The sequence below is a fragment of the Odocoileus virginianus genome, chromosome 5 (genome assembly GCF_023699985.2).
Source record: "Odocoileus virginianus isolate 20LAN1187 ecotype Illinois chromosome 5, Ovbor_1.2, whole genome shotgun sequence".
Classification (NCBI taxonomy): domain Eukaryota; kingdom Metazoa; phylum Chordata; class Mammalia; order Artiodactyla; family Cervidae; genus Odocoileus; species Odocoileus virginianus.
In genome coordinates, this window is record NC_069678.1 from 10,796,530 (window position 1) to 10,814,781 (window position 18,252).

The 18,252-nt window shown below is 38.3% G+C and overlaps 1 protein-coding gene across 3 annotated transcripts in view; it reads right to left on the bottom strand.

Annotated features, from left to right (window-relative positions):
• The window catches only part of GATAD2B (GATA zinc finger domain containing 2B), an 82,993-nt gene that overhangs the window by 26,663 nt on the left and 38,078 nt on the right, over positions 1 to 18,252 (bottom strand). The window lies entirely within an intron of this gene.

Here is an 18,252-nt window from a genome sequence, read left to right on the forward strand (position 1 = left end):
GTTTCATTCTGTAGAATATAGCAGAAGTGATGCTGGGTGACTTCTGCCACTGGGTCATAAAAAGCAATGCAGGTTTTGTCTTATTCTCTGGAACACTGAAGTCTGGAAACCTGAATGGCTTTCTAAGAAGTACAGCTTCCCGGAGGCTGCCATGGTGTGAAGAAGCAAAGCCTCAGGCAGCGGTCACATGTAGACACTTCAGTTGGCAGGTCTACTCTTCAAGTCATCTCAGCCCAGGCACCAGACATGTAAGTCAGCCTTTAGATGATTCCAGCCCCCAACTAACACCTCTTCCCCACTTTTGCAGCTTTCCAGTTGCAGCCCCAGACACCTTAAAGCAGAAACAAGCCATCAGGGCTGTGCCGAATTTGAATGAATTCCTGACCCACAAAATCCAAAAGGAGAATAAAACAGTTGTCTTAAGTTACTAAGTTTAAGGTAACTAATTTGTTACATATACAGTAATAGTAACCAGAAGAGCACTGCAAGTCTTTGTCATAGCCTATATGGCCCTACATAATTTGACCCACTATCTTTTGACTTTACATCTTCCAATACCCTCCCATTGCTCCCTTTCCAGTCTGTTAAGTCTCCCTGTTCTCTCCTGTTAGCCATGTGGCTTGCTCCCTTATTTCCTTCACATCTCAGAAAGATTTTCCCTAATACGTCTACTAGGGAAAACAACAGCAAAAACAGTTATCACCTTTCATCATTACTCTGTAACCCCTTAAAAAGTTTTACTCTTCTTGGTAATTATGACTACCTAGCATATTAGGCTTATATATGTTGGTCTGTTTCCCATCCACTAAAATATAAGCTCCACGGAACAGTTTTTTTCTTCCTATTTTATTCAGTGCCTGGCCCATAATATGTACTACATAAATACCTGCTGAATAGAAGACCACAATCTTCACTTTTTAAGATATTCTAGTTAGTTCTTTTTTTTCAAATCTGTCTCTTCCAAAGTATTTTTTCTTCTCTTCTCAAATCTCTGTATTTAATAGTTTAAATACATTTATTTTATATAGTCAATGGCTCTATTGTCTGAAGTTTTCAGTTCCTGCTGCTGCCTCTTGTATCTGTGACTTTTGTTCATAGTATATGAATTGTTTTCTTGTGCTTTTTGTTCATTTTTTAAGAGCACCCTGTCTTCACTAGGACTTTATCTGTAAGAATCCCGTATGGTTTGGATTGTGAACCTGTTCCTCCAGAGAAGGTTTTCATGTGCTTCTGCCAGTTACTGCAAGGATATATAAAGTGTTCTGAATAATTTTTTGTATTTATTTCTCAGCTTAGCAATCTCAGACAAAAATAATTTAAACCCATATGAGTTTGGTTCATACTTAAATTTTCAGGAGAGATTTCCACCCACCTCTAGTCAAAGCCTAGGCTGAGACAGAAAATTTCTGTTTCCTGAACTAGGGGATGGAATTTGTTATGGTCAGCTCCCTTCCCTGAACATGAGCCTTTAAGGATCCTGGCTTTCTTAGGGCGTGCTCACCTCTACTCCTGTAGGGGATGGAATTTGTTATGGTCAGCTCCCTTCCCTGAACATGAGCCTTTAAGGATCCTGGCTTTCTTAGGGCGTGCTCACCTCTACTCCTGTTCCGTACAGGCCTAAAATGTTGCCTCTTGGACCCCTTGTGAGCATTAAGACCAAGTCTATTAGGGACTTCCCTGGTGGTCCAGTGGTTCAGACTCCACGCTTCCACTGTAGGGGGCCTGGGTTCGATCCCTGGTTGGGGAACTAAGATCCTGCATGCCGCATAGCGCAGCTGGAAAAAAAAAAGCAAGTCTTTCGGTTACTGAAACTAGAAAAGCCCCCCAGAATTGCCACAGCATTAAGTCACATGCACACTGCTCATTTTTAGTTCCCTTTTATTTTTGTGGTCCCTGAGATTTTCCTTACTTCTTTCAGTTCAGGTTATGTGTTTAAAAAAAAAAAAAAAAAGTTTATTCTACCCAGCATCACTAGGTGGTGTTTTGTAATGGAATTGCAAACAGTTTTAGTAACATGGTGTGCCATATTCCTGAGTCAAAAATGATGGTCTGAAATTTTAAAATTTATTTTCATAATAACTAGGCTCAGAGCAGAAAGGCTTCCCAACTTACAATAAACAAAATAAGACCAAAGACTACTAACTGCAGAGAGAAAAACACAGCTTTACCAACAGAGAGATCTTGCTGTCACCTTAACCCAAGCATCTAAATTGGCAGTGTAAATAGTGAAACAATCAGATATTATGCGCCTCTTAATGTGATGCAGTATGAAGACACAGCATCTCCCATGAAGTATTTTTCCAAAAACATATAAACTTTACATTGAAGTCCAGTTTACAGGACATACAGAGAATCAGAGAACAAGATACATGACACCATACAGAAATAATCTGACAAAACTACAACGTAGAACATGCTGCAAATCAGCTAGTCTGGTTTCTTCAAAAGCTGACATGAAAAATGTGGTGGAGAGGGCTGCAAACTATTCTAGATTAAGAGGCACACCAAATACAAGGTATATATTATTAGATCTTGGTTTAAAAAGAAAATCTACAAAAGATATTATGAGGAACAACTGGGGAAACTCCAACTGGCCTGGGCATTAGATAATATTAGGGAATAACTATTAATCTTGTTAGGTGTGATGGGTACTATGGTTGAACAGAAAATTGCCCTTGTTTGGAGAAGCAATTATATTAGTTTTCCATGGCTGTTACAGCAAATTACCACAAACTAAGTGATTTAAACATCACAAATTAATTTTTTAAAATATTTATTTGTTTGGCTGTGTCGGGTCTTGGTTGCGGTACACGGGATCTTCGCTGTCTCAACGCCGGACCCTTCATCCTGGTATACAGACTCGAGTTACGGCATGCAGGCTCAACAGTTATGGTGCATGGGCTCAGCTGCTCTGTGATATGTGGGATCTTAGTTACCGGACCAGGGATGGAACCTGCATCCCCTGCATGGCAAGGTGGATTCTCAATCACTGGATCACCAGGAAGTCCCTGAACGGGACAAATTTATTATCCTACAGTCTGGAAGTCAAAAGTCTAAAATGGGTCTCACTGGACCAAATTCAGGTCTTCAGCAGGGCTTTTTACATTCCTCTTGGAATTTCTAGAGCAGTATCTGTTTATTTTCTTGCCTTTTCTAGTTGACCACCTGCTTTTCTTAGCTCACGGCCACTTTTCCATCTTCAAAGCCATCAATGTTGGGCCCACTCCTCATGTTGCCATATTTCTGACTTTCTTTTGCCTAAAATTTTCCATTTTTAAGAACCTTGGTGATTACACTGGGCCCACCTGCATAATCCAGAATAATATTCATATTTTAAGGTGAGCTTATTAACAACCTTAATTCCATCTGCTGTCTTAACTCCCCTTTGCCAAGAAACTGAACATATTCAATCATTCTGGGGATGAGGATGTGGACACCTTGGGAGATGGGGCATTATTCTAACACTGCAATCTTCAGTATCAGGTGGGCCAAAATGTTCATTCAGGTTCTTTGCTACCTTGTCTTGCCTTTGTGTTCTTTCATAGAACAAAGATTCCCTTTTCAACTGTATGCACTTAATAAAACTAGTTGCATATTAATAAAATATATAAAGATTAGCCATCAAATCTACTATATTCATCTCTGAATTCAGGATCAAAAGTGGAGTGGTAAAGAGGAAGAAAAGAGCGACATAGGGAAAACTCAGACTAAAGAATGCTATGGTGTTCAGAATGGGGCAGTCCTAGTAAACAAATCCTTATGAAAATTATAAACAGAAAGTGCAGAAACTATCATCTGTTCTTACATTTTAAAAGAGGGCAAACCCTGGTTTACTTTCTACCACTGGGAGACATCAGCCACAGGTCTACTAAGACCTGTTCACCTGCAGATAATGTGCTGCTGTGCTGAATCACTCAGTCGTGTCCAACTCTTTGCGACCCATGGACTGTAGCCTGCTAGCCTCCTCTGTCCATGGGGATTCTCCAGGCAAGAATATTGGAGTGGGTTGCCATGCTCTCCTCCAGGGGATCTTCCCAACCCAGGGATTGAACTCAGATAGCCCACACTGCAGGTGGATTCTTCACCGTCTGAGCCATCAGAGAAGCCCAGATAATACGTTAAATATCTCCAAATGAGACAATCCGACAACACAGAAAAAAAGTTGAGGAAATGAAAACCTCCATCTCAATGAAGGGATCAAGTGAACATTCTCTTCAAATCAAACTATTCTGAAGCACCTAGTATGTACACAGCAGTTAAGAAATACAAGCAATTCAAGGATTAATTCAAGGATCATACAGTAATTGAGAAATCTGGAGATGTGTTTACCCTCACAGAAAAAGTGACCTCATAATAAGAGTGTTAAAATGTGGATGACTTCAAGGATAGACTCTAGGTTTCAGACTATATAGCTGGTTTCTTCCCCATTCTTGCAAGATTCTTCTTGCTTCTGCCACACAAGTTACACAAACGTGAGGAGGAATCCTTTCCTCTATCAACCTTATTGTTTCTATTGTATTTTGTATTTATAATAGATACTTTTATCTATTTAAAAAATTTTTTAAATTAAGTTAGAAACTGAAGTCATCTGATGTGACTCCTTCCTACTTCACTCATCCAAACAAGTAATTTTTTCATAGATTCTAATATACATATTTTTTCTCTATTTTAACCTTTGGTATCAGTGTGTATCTTATAACCAACAGCATTTAACAAGTGACAGTATTTCTTCTTTCTTATTGGTTTATAAATTACTGATACACCTTAAAATAAATGTCATCTTCACATTTGCAGCAACGTGTATGGACCTAGAGATTCTCGTACTAAGTCAGACAGAAAAACACAAATACCATATGATATCACTTATATGTAGATTCTAATGTATGACACAAGTGAACTTATTTACAAAACAGAAACAGGCTCACAGACATAGAAAACAAACATGGTTAACAAAGGGAAAGGGGGTAACGGAGGGACAGAGTAGGAGCTTGGGATTAGCAGATACAAACTATTATATATAAAATAGATAAACAAGGTACTACTGTATAGCACAGGGAATTACAGTCAGTATCCTATAATAAAGTATAATTGAACAGAATATGAAAAAAACATTTTTATGTATAACTGAATCACTCTGCTGTATACCAGAATCACAAGAATGTAATTATCATCTACACTTGAATTTAAAACCAAATATAAATAGCATCTTAGAGTCCATGAAATACAATATTTATGAAATGCCTAACATTTATTATTAGTATTTTTCTAGGCATTGAGGATACAACACTGAACAAAGTCTCTATCCTCATGGACTTCAATCCAGCGGGGAAAAGAAACAATGAACAAATTAACAACATGAATAGGTAAAGCATAGATAAGATCCCTGAAAAAAGTTAAGCATGAAAAGGGGATGGAGTGTCAGATGGGAGGAAGAGACTATTCTTAAAAGCAAAATTGGGAAAGTCCTATCTAAAAAGATAACATTTGAGCTAAAGCCTAAGTTAAGTGGAGAAGTGAGCTCTGCATGTATCTGGAAGAGAATATAACAGGTAGGGAAAAAAGCAAAAATGCTGCCTGAGACAGAATGGTGCTTAGCATACGGCAGAAACAGTAAAAAGGTAAAGATAAAGTGCCATATCCAAGAAGGAGAGTGGCAGGAAATGAAGTAGGAGAGGTAGCCAGGGGTCAAACCAAGGATATATCTTGAAAAAAGAGCCAAAAGAAATGTTGGTGTACCGGATGAGAAGGATGAGAAAAAGAAGTAGTCAAGCATTACTCCAACACTGTTATCTCCACAATGAATGATGAAGCTTTTTATGAAAATGGTGAATAACAATATGTTTGGAGGAAAATGAAAAATGTAGTTCTAACATACTTAGTCTGAAATGTCTATTAGATACAAGTCTAAAGTTAAGAGGAGAGGTTTGGCTGAATATACAAATTCAGGAGTGATAAACATACAGACAGAATTTAAAGTCAGGGGGTAGACAAAATCATTTAAGAAGTGAATGCAGGGACTTCCCTGGTGGTCCAGTGGTTAAAAAACTCCACGGTCCCAGTGCAAGGCAGGGGGGTTCAATTCCTGATCAAGGAACTAGATTCCACATGACACAGCTAAAACCCAGGGCAGCCAAATGAATAAACAAACAAAAAAAAAAAGAGAGAGAAGAAGAGGTGAATGCAAACAGAAAGGAGGTATCAGGGCTGAGCTCTGGGGGTATCCAACATTTATAAATTGAACAGAGTATCTAGCACTAAGATTGAAGAGTGGTCTGTGAGGTAGGAAGAAAACCAGGAGAACATGGTGTCCTAGAAGCCACGTGCCTTTTCCCCTACAAATCTAAATCTAAAATATTTAAATATCTCTGGAGTCTCTCTTTCCAACTTTCCTGCCATCCCTTAGTTCAGAGTATCATCTTTTCTCCCCTAATCTATAGCAAATATTTTAAAAGATCTTATGGTCTCAGTACCTAAGTCCCTCGCCCCCATCTTTCATTTTCCATATAGCCAGTAAAGTGATCTTTAGAAAAAAAAAAGGAATCTAATCTCATTATCCCATCTTTAAAATCAAAGACTCCCCATTATCGACAACACTAGCACACAGGTCCCTACATCATCTTGTCCCAGTTTACCTTTGCAACTTTATCTTCTGCTACTCCTGCTCTTAAGTATTTCATGAGCTAGGCACAACTACATATTCTTTCATTCTTCCAAGCTCTTCTGTATGCTACTTTCTTTCCCTAGTAAATCCTCCAACACTTACTTTAAGACTACACAGATATTTCTTTTATTGATAGGGTGACAATATATCTTGGTTGCATGGGACAGTCCCAATTTATACCTGGTGTGCCCTCCTGATGGTAACAATGATCCTTTCACCTTTAATAGTGTCATTTTGGAGGGTAAATTAGATGGTTGTCCTATATATGAAAACTTCCCTGTTCCCCTAGGCAGTTTTTTCTCCCCCTGTGTTCTCAAACCATTTCTGAACATGTCAGCACCTGTCTCATTACTGAATTACTGTCCTTTTCCCTTTAAAAACTGTGAGCTCCCAGGGGTCTGGAACTTTAGGTATTACTCATTTTCTTATCTCTTGCACCTAATCTGTTCATAAAAAACAGTCAAAAATGTCTCGTTTCAAGGAACTCTTAGCTCCTGTAAATACTCAGAAGAGAAGGTAGTCAGAGGAGAGAAAGAGTATGGTGTTGAGCAGCAAGTCTGAAACTGGGAGCCAGTCAGGAGAAGGGGTAATCTGTTCCAGGATTAACAGCAAAGGATAGATACAAGAAGAGGACAAGAAACTTCAACTCAAAAGAGGGCCTGCCACCAAAATGTTTTCAATCTATTAGAGAAATATGTTATACTTTCAAAAATTCTTATTTCAGGTATTACAAAGAAACATTCCAAAGTTACATGTTTGAAAAATACAAAAAAGCTACTGGAGTTCAGAAAAAAGCCTGCACAAGTCTAGGAAAATGTTTATGAAGTTGGAATTTAATCAGCTCAGGATACTGCCATCCTTATGGGGCAAAGATATAACTGAACAGTAAGCTCCTTACCATATCTTGATTTCCCTAGTTGCCAACAAAGTCCCTATACAATAATAATGTTTAATAAATGCTTCTGATGATTAATATAACTTACATTAGTTTTTTAGTCTGCAATGTACTCTTACACACATTACGTTTTATATGAGGACAACATCTCTGTAAGACAGGCAGAGTAGTAAAACAGTCTCAATTTTATACATGAAGAAATCAGGCTTCCTGGGATTTATAGAAGAGACTAGGTTTCTAACTTGCCAGTTTCAACACAAACTCATCTTTCTGAAGAGCAATGCTACTCAAACTGTGGTCCACAGACTGGTGCTGGTCCATGAACTGTTTATTACCACTCTGCAACAAGATAAGCATAGAAATTCAGAGTAAGCATTTAGAAATTTTTATTTTAATTTGACAGAGTAACTTTATGCCTGTTGAAGCTAACAATAAAAAATCCTGGGCTTGAATTTGGATATCTCTTTTCCAGTAATTCACCTGATTATATTTACAAAAGTTATTGGTCTACGCTATCTATATTAGAAAACCAAACAAAAAGTTGGTCCTTCATCACAGATGGTTTGGAGAAGTATCACTATAAAGGGCAATGTAGATCAATATGTCACTCAATAACTTTAACTTTGTCATCTTCCTTTTACTTTATATCCATGTTTTGCTAAGTATCATTTTAGACCCTGTATCAGAATTACTTTAGATTCGTGTTTAAAATAAATCCTCCCAAGCCCATTTCAAAATAATGAACTGGAATTTCTTGGTGAGGAGCCAAGAAATCTACATTTTATCATGTTTTCCTGGTGGTTATTAGGCACTCCATATAGTTTAAGAATTAGTGTTCTAAACTTTCATAATAGAAATACGCAAGTAAGTAACCTAGGGAATATATAATTAAATAAAGGAATAGAATGGGAAATTCTTGAAGAGATGGAATACCTGCCTCCTGAGAAACCTGTATGCAGGTCAAGAGCAACAGGTAGAACCGGACATGGAACAATGGACTAGTTCAAAACTGGGAAAGAAGTATGTCAAGGCTGTATATTGTCACTCTGCTTATTTAACTATATGCAGAGTACATACATAATGTGAAATGCTGGGCTGGAAAAATCACAAGCTGTAATCAAGATTGCTGGGAAAAATATCAATAACCTCAGATATGGAGATGACACTACCGCAAAGGCAGAAAGCAAAGAGGAACTAAAGAGCCTCTTAATGAAGGTGAAAGAAAAGAGTGAAACAGCTGGCTTAAAACTCAACATTCAAAAAACTAAGATCATGGCATCTGGTCCCATCACTTCATGGCAAACAGATGGGGAAAAATGGCAACAGTGACAGACTTTATCTTTTGGGGCTCCAAAATCACTAGGGATGATTACTGTTGCCACAAAATTAAAAGACACTTGTTCCTTGGAAGAAAAGCTATGACAAATCTAGACAGTGTATTCAAAAGCAGAGACATCACTTTGCTGACAAAGGTCCGTATACTTAATGCTATGGTTTTTCCAGTAGTCATGTAGGGATGTGAAAGTTGGACCATACGGAAGGTTGAGTGCTAAAGAATTGATGCTTTCAGACTGTGGTGCAGAGAAGACTCTTTAGAGTCCCTTGGACAGCAAAGAGAGCAAACTGACTAGGAAATCAACCCTGAATATTCACTGGAAGGACTGATGCTGAAGCTCCAATATTTTGGCCATTTTATGCGAAGAACCGACTCCTTGGAAAAGACCCTGATGCTGGCAAATACTGAGGGCAGGAGGAGACGGGGGTGACAGAGGATGAGATGGCTGGACGGCATCATCAACTCAATGGACGTGAATCTGAGCAAACTCCAGGAGACAGTGAAGGACAGGGAAGCCTGGTATGCTGTGCAGTCCATGGGGCTGCAAAGAGTCATACACAACTAAGCAACTGAACAACAAGGAGTTAACCACATTTTTCCAATCTCCTTCAGAACTTATCTACTACATTCCATTCTTCTTTGGGCAAAGCAGAGAAAATGTAGGCTTTCTTTAGGAATGTTATGCTTAAAACAATACTTAAATAATACTTAAAAGAAGAAAACAAAAAAAATTGTTTTATTCGAGGGCACCAATAACAACAGGTGGTAGGAGAGAGGAGCTTTAAATGGTTTTGACTTTTCACACTACTCTGAAAAACATATCTCTTAGGTACATTTGATACACACTACTCAGGAGAGCCTCTTCTCAGATAAATGGTTTTTTCAAGTGATATATTCACCACACAAATTTGAAAACAGTTGGGGGGTGGGGGAGTGCACTTCAATAAGAAGCAAAGTAACATGGTGTGTACCAGGGATAAAGGAGCAGGGGAAATAGGAGAAAGATGAATAACAAATATTTGAGTGAGATTAAATATCAAAACTGTGGGCTACAAACCATAGAAACAACACTTCATTTAACTCTCAAAACATTCCTATGAATTCCATACTATCTCCAGCCTATGAATGAAGTAATTGAGACTTAAAAAGGCTAAATATACCTGTCTAAAGTCATATAATAGACAGGCGCGTGTGTGCATGCTCAGTCGTGTGTGACTCTGCAACCCCATGGACCATAGCCCGCCAGGCTCCTCTGTCCAAGGAATTTTCCAGGCAAGAATACTGGAGTGGGTTGCCATTTCCTCCTTCAGGGAATCTTCCTGACCCACGGATTGAACCTGCATCTCCTGCATTAGCAGGTGGATTCTTTACCACTGAGCCACCTGGGAAGACCCTACAAATACACAGGAGAGCCATGATTATAACCTATCACTACACCAAGGAAGTGGGTTTTCAACTCTCATGTCAATTTTTTTTTTTAATTGATGGTGGTCACTTGTAACATTCTGTTCCATCAGTAAAGACTTATTCTGCCATAGGTAAATGTGAGTGATAGTCGCTCAGTTGTGTCCAACTCTCTGCAATCCATGGACTTCTTCCAGGCAAGAACACTGGGGTGGGTTGTCATTTCCTTCTCCAGGGGATCTTCCCAACCCAGGAATTGAACATGGGTCTTCTGCATTGCAGGCAGATTCTTCACCATCTGAGACACCAGGGAAGCCTACAGAGGCATCTCTAAGTATAAAGACAGGTCAACTTAAAAAGTATCAGCAGATACATGCTTGACTTTATTTTATAATATATAGATGATACATTAGAATATGTAATGAATCCATACACCTTTTCCAAATGAATACATGAGACAGAAGTAGCAATAAATTATAAATGACAATCATCAATCAGATGAAATAATTTAGATGAAGCTTCTCTCTCGAAGAGATGGGGACTGGGCAAGTGGTCAAGATGGAACTACAATGTGCTTTTAACTTTGTATGAAGAATAAAATTCAGTTCCATGTTGCTGAACATAGTTCTGTTTTTGCCAAATAAATTTACTTCAATTACTATCTTAATGCTTTATTAAAACTCCACCACAGGTACAACATATGAGAACAGTAGCACACACACATATTATTTACTATATACACACTCTATCAAGAGTAGTAAAACCAGAGATATTTTAACTCAGTGGCCTGTGAGAGTAACCACTTTTTTGCACTTTGAGGAAACAAGAGCTGGGGGGTGGTCATGAAAGGGAAATGGCAGTGATCTGTAAGCCCTAGGAGAGTCTCACAAATGTTTTCGGCTTCACAAAAATTTCTCCAGAACATACCTCAAGCATATTCACAGCTCTGTATACTAAATTAGTCATAACAGAGAAGGAAGAATGTTATAAGTAGTAACCTAGCCAGATATTTATCCCACAAAGAGTAAGTCTAACAAGTTTCTCCTAATGAAAATTCTTGTACTTTAAAGGGGCAAACAAAACCATACAATTAATTCTACCTCAATGGGGCTTCAGAGATTAATAGGCTCATGCCTACTATTTGCAAATGTGACCTGAATGAACTGCAATTTGACTTCCACCAAACTGGAAGCAAACTGTATTTCTAGGTCCTGCCAAAGATCACAGAGCAATGGTTCTGTACTGCACATCTCCAAACTACCCTAAGGCACACCAGACAGCCAAGCTCCTTCCAAGCTATCTAATGCTTCCTACAGCCAATCATTTCCAGCAACTATCTTGACACTTTCCTAGGATGGACTCTCTCTGCTTCAGTTTCCTAAAGGAACCTAAACATATACAAATCAAACTGCAAAACAAATTCTTCAAACAGGGGTAAAACTCCTAAAGAAAGACAAAATAGCTATAGAGTATGTTAGATGTGACAAAGAGTGAAACTATCTTCTAATGTACCATTTTATTGGATCATCTTAGACATATCCATATAATTCTAGAGATAACAATCTCTGGAATTTATCACTTGATGGAATAGAAAAGGTTGTGGACGAGGGCTCAAGAAGAGTATGCATCAATGTGAATGTCTAAGCTCTAGTAACTATTTCTTTTTTTTCTTTAAATATTTATTTTTATTCATTTGTCTGCACTGGGTCTTAGTTGTGGCATGTGGGATCTAGTTACCTGACCAGGGATTTAACCTAGGCCCCCTGCATTGGGAGCGTAGTTTCTAAGCCACTGGACCACCAGGGTAGTCTCCTCTATTAACCATTTCTCATTAAAAGAAGATTTAGAAAACAGGGAACCAAGAGAGACCACCTGATCTCTGCATAGGACACAGAACACAGTATAGCTTATACTACAATATATCTACAATATATCTAGCAATATTATCAATCACAGGTTAGAAATTAACATGACACAACTATAGAAGACACAGGCAGATTGCTAGTGAGTTGACCAAAATGTTCATTTAGGTTTTTCCAGGGACTGCCACAAATATCATTAAAAGCTGTTACAGAGCCCCAAGCCTGCAAAGAAAGCAGCTGAGATCCAAAGAAACCGTAATCCATTTTTATCAACTTTCTGCTGAGTCAAGACTTACTTCTCCAAGTAAAAGATGCAAAAATCACATATATGACACAATCAGAATCTGTCTTGGGTTTCCCTGGTGGCTTGGTGGTAAAGAATCCACTTGCCAATGCAGGAGACACAGTTTGATCCCTGGTTTAGCAAGATCCCACATGCATAAGCCTGTGTGCCACAACTATTAAGCCTGTGCTCTAGAGAGTGGGAACCACAACTACTGAACCTGTGTGATGCAACTACTTAAACTCGTGTGTCCTTGAGCCTGTGCTCCCCAACAAGAAAAGCCACTGCAATGAGGAACCTGTACTCATTGGGTCGTACTTAAATTGATCTACACTGAAAACAAAGGCACATTAACACTTTCACCTAAATCTTGATTTATTTTTCTGATACAGCATGCATTTGCTTATTTTTGCTTTTCTCCTTCCTCCATTAACTTATAAAGACTATGGAGTGAGGGATCTGTCTACTTTGTTCACTGCTATTATCCTCAGTTTTGAGATAACTTCCTGGAATGTAAAAGACAAAACAAAACCACTCAATGATTACCTGTTAAATGAATAACTGGACCCTTCATTTGCATGCTGTTTTGGTAGGGGAAAAGGGAGTAGATGAGACTGAGCAAATGCTATACAGTTCTAACTTAAGCAGAAGTGATTCATTTCTACTACTTCAGGATTATTCAGCCTTCTTTACTAGTTGGAAGACTTCTGATGATATTCTCTGTATAAACATCTTCCCATTTCTAGAGCAAGAAGCCTCAACCTCTGTACAGTATCCCACCCACCCTCATTCTAGGTAGTCAGCTCAGTTTTGGCTTTGCATTTTTCATTTTCATTCACCTCCTTGGGTCATATTAAAGAAAGTTATGGATCAGATACACATATATGGGTAATCAACACCAGGGCACCAAGAGCTCCTAAAATGATTTTTGTGACTATGATTTTAGAATGGGAAAATATCAACGCAAGGCATCTTCAATAAAGAAGAACTTTAAGACCCTTACAGGCTTTCCTTGTGGTTCAGCTGGTAAAGAATCCGCCTGCCATGCAGGAGATCTGGGTTCGATCCCTGGGTTGGGAAGTTCCTCTGGAGAAGGGAAAGGCTACCCATTCCAGTATTCTGGCCTGGAGAATTCCATAGACTGTATAGTCCATGGGGTCACAGAGAGTCAGACATCACTGAGTGACTTCCACTTTCACTTTATGACCCTTACAGCAAGAAAGAACAGCTTCTCAGCTGGCTTCCTGCTGTTTCAATTTATCTTCTATTAAATCTGATAAGCCTTCTTGAATATAATACCTTCCACTATTACTTACTACCTGGCCCCCTCTACTCTGCCCACCTAACCAAGTTCTCTGCCCCAATCTTCCAAAAGACAGCCTCTTTTTACATGTGCATATACTACTCTCCTAGTCTTTCCCCTGACACACTTCTAAGTACAAATTCCTGTTCTTTATCTGATAAAACATATTCCTGAGTTAATTAATCCTATCCAAGTACTTATTCTTCCAATATCTTGATACTGTTGCTCACTGCCCATCAAAATTGATTCCCCCTCCTCCTTCCACAGCAATGGAAATACTGGCTACCCTAGATGTTCCGCTCACTATGTTTCCTAGCTTCTGTTGGTGACTGTCAGGCTAAATTCTTGCCAATGGAATACAGAGAAAGTGACATGTGCTACTTTCAGCCTAATAACTATAAAAAGTAGGCAAACTCTTTCATGTTTTTTCCCATTCCTATTGGCTGCCACACAGTTTCAAGCCTGCAGACAAGGACAATACCCTAGAAATACCCTACCACCCTCCTGCTAGTGGTATCAATATTTCTTGGGAATTTGTTGGATATACAAACTCTAGAGCCCCATTCCATATCCATGAATCAGAAATTCTGATGATAAGGACTAGAAACTTTCTTTTATGTTTTAACAAGTCTTCCAGGTAACTCTGATGCACACTATAGTATGAGAATCATTGTTCTAGAGATCAGCAGGTAAATCAGTATAAAATTACCTGAGTTCCTGAATTACCACATGAAACAATAGAGTATCAGGACGCAATCACTTTGGACAATTACAAAGTGTTTTACAAAGTATAACTACAAAATTACAGTTTGTTTCAAATTGTAACAAATACTTTCTATTATATTTTCTTTGAGCTCTTGCATTTTTATCTTTGTTCCAACTGTTAGGCATATTCTCCCAGTTTTAAAAACTTTTGGTCTCAGGATCCCTTTAAGAGGACACTCCTAGGGACTTCCCCGGTAGTCCAGTGGCTATGACTTCGTGCTCCCAATGCAGGGGGCCTGGGTTTGATCCCTGGTCAGGGAACTAGATCCCACATGCCATAAATAAAAGAGTCTGCATGTCGCAACTAAAGATCCCACATGTCACAATGAAGATCCAAGATCCTGCATGCTGCAACTAAGGCCTGGCGCAGCCAAATAAATTAATATATATATATATTAAAAAGAGGACACTCCTAAAAATTAAAACTCCAAAGAGAGTTTGCTTGTCGGCTATAATATCAATAGTTACCATATTAGAAATTAAAACAATTTTTAAAGTATCAATCCATTAAAAAATAAGCCCACATTCCACATTAATATAAATAATATATCCTTTATTACAAAATAACTGTTTCTCCCAAAAAAGAACAATTTAGTGATACTAGTGGCATTATTATACAATTTTGCAAATCTTGTTAATGTCTGGCTTAAAAGACAGCTGGATTCCCCTAGCTATTGCTGCATTCAATCTGCTGTGATATGTTATTTTAGCTGAAGTATATGGAGAAAAAAATCTGGTCTTAAACAGATACATAGTTAGAAAAGGAAGGGTGTTTTTTTTAGTTTAAAGTCTTTAATGAATTCATTATTTAAAAAACTTTTTTAGCTCTGAAATGATTTTAAATTTAGAGAAAAGTTGCAACAATAGTTTGGAGAAGTCCTATACACTCTTCATTCTGTTCTCCCTGATGTTCATTAACTTAAAAAAAATTATTTTAAAAATTGAAATATTTTTAAATTAGTTAAATTTTAATTAAAGTAAAACTGCAGTGCCAACATCTTTTATAACCATAGTATAACATTCTGAAACCAGGAAATGAAGAGCTGATACAATACTATTAATTACTCTACAGACCTTACGCAAATTTCATCAGTTTTCCCACTCACAGCCTTTTCAGATCCAAGATACAATCCACAATCCCACACAGTACTTAGCTGTCATGTCTCTTTGGTCTCCTCCAACCTGTGACAGTTCACTAGTCTTTTTTTTCTTAAATAATGTTTATTTGTCTGCATCAGGGTCTTAGTTGCAGCACATGGGATCTTTGTTGCGTCATGTGGGATCTTTCACTGTGGTTTATGGACTCTCTATTGTGGCACACAGGCTCTCTAGCTGAGGCATGAGGACTTAGTTGCTCCAAACCACATGGGATCTTAGTTTCCTGGCCAGGGATCAAACCCACGTCCCCCTGCATTACAAGGTGGATTCTTAACCACTGGACCAGGGAAGTCCTTTATTAGTCTTTCTTTACTTTCAAATTTTTGAAGAGTACTTGGGCTTCCTTGGTGGCTCAGAGGTTAAAGCGTCTGCCTGCAACGCGGGAGACCTGGATTCGATCCCTGGGTCGAGAAGATCCCCTGGAGGAATGGCAACCCACTTCAGTATTCTTGCCTGGAGAATCCCATGAACACAGGAGCCTGGCGGGCTACAGTCCACGGGGTCTCAAAGAGTTGGACACACTGAGCAACTTCAGTTTCACTTTCAGCCAGTTTTTTTGTAAAATGTCTTTCACTTTGGATTTGTGTGATGTTTTCACATTACACTGAGGCTATGCATTTTTGGCAATGTCACAAAAGTGATGGTGTGCCCTTTTCAGTATATCAGGACATACGTGGTGTTGATATATTGAACTATGGGTGTTGTTAACTTTAGTCACTTGACTAAGGTGGTGTCTGCCAGGCCTCTCCACTGAAAAGTTATTATGGGAGATACCAGGGGGTTACATTAAACTCCATTTTGCATCAAATTTCCACCCACTAATTTTAATATCTATAGATAATACTTGCCTGCAACAATTATTACTGTAGTATTTGCCAGATGTTTTCAAAATTCTTATATGTTAATCTGACTTTTTACTGTAATAAATAGCTGTCCTCATTTCCCCATTTATTCAAGTATTTATTTACCACAATATGGACTTGTGCACATTTATCTTATTCCATGGTTTATAATCCATTTCTATCTTTATTTATTTTATTCTTCAAATTGTCCCCAGATTTGGTCACTGGCAGTTCCTTCATGTTGGCTCCCCATTTTTTTTTTTTTTTTTTTAAAGCATTTCATTACTTTCTGGTACCACATGATGTTTCAGACTCATGTGAATTTTTCTCTTCCTTAGTCATTTCTCCAAGGAGCTCTGGTTCCTTTTATTTCAGACTGGCATCTAGAAACCAAGAACCGATGTCAAATGTGCTCACTGCTATGGTGAACAAGGAAATATACACATGCACACATTAACACACATCTGTATCTTTTTCTATATTTATCTGTATATATATATATGCCTAATTATGTATACAGATTAAAACCCATATGAGTTCATACTAATGTGTGTTAGTCAGTCAGTTGTGTTCGACTCTTTGGGACCCCATGGACTGTAGCCAACCAGGCTCCTCTGTCCAGGGAATTCTCTAGGCAAGAAAACTGGAGTGGGTTGCCATTCCCCTCTCCAGGGGGATCTTTCCAACCCAGGGGTCGAACCCAGGTCTCCTACATGGCAGATTCTTTACTGTCTGAGCCACTTCATATTGATAGAGGGGTACTCTCATACTTTTTTAACTGGTCAGAATTGTGGATATCTTCATTTTTTATATAGTCAAAGCTCAATACACATGGGCAAAGGACTTGAATAGAGATTTATCTAAAAGATACACTAATGGTCAAAAAGCACATGAAAAGATGCTCAACATCATTAGTTATTAGAGACATGAAAACCAAGACCACAATGAGATACCAATTTATACCTACTAGAATGACTACTGGAGAAGGAAACAGCCACCCACTCCAGCATTCTTGCCTGGAGAATTCCATGGACAGAGGAGCCTGGCCAGCTACAGTCCATGGGGTTACAAAGAGTCGGACACGACTGAGCAACTAATATTATATTACATTTGGATGACTATAATCAGAAAGTTGAAAATAAGTGTTGGTGAGAATGTGGAAAAAGTGTAATCCTAGTATACTGCTGGCAGGAATATAAAGTGGGACATCTGTTTTGGAAACTGGTTTAGTAGTTCCTCAAAAAGTTAGGATTATCAAAAACAGAATTACATTTGTCCCAGGAATTCCATTCACAGGTAAAGAACTCAAAGAACTGAAAACAGGTATTCGAACAAAAACTTGTACAAAACGTTCACAACAGCATTATTCACGATAGCTAGAAAGGTGGAAATAATCCCAATTGTGAACTGACAAATGGATAAGCAAAATGTGGTATATTTCCAGAGGATATTATTCAGGCATAAAAAGGAATAAAGTACTGATACATGCTACAACATAGATGAATCTCAAACATTATGCTAATACTAATGGGAAGCAAATGCTTAATGGGCACAAGTTTCCTTTTGGAGTGATGAAAATGTTCTGGAATTTGACTTAGGTAGTGGTTACAAAACATTGTGAATGCACTAAACACCACCAAATTACACAACTTAAAATAGTTAATTCAGTTAAGTGAATTTTACTTCAATTAAAAACAAAATCAACCAGTTTCTAAAGGTTAGCTACGAAGTGAAATCTGAAAT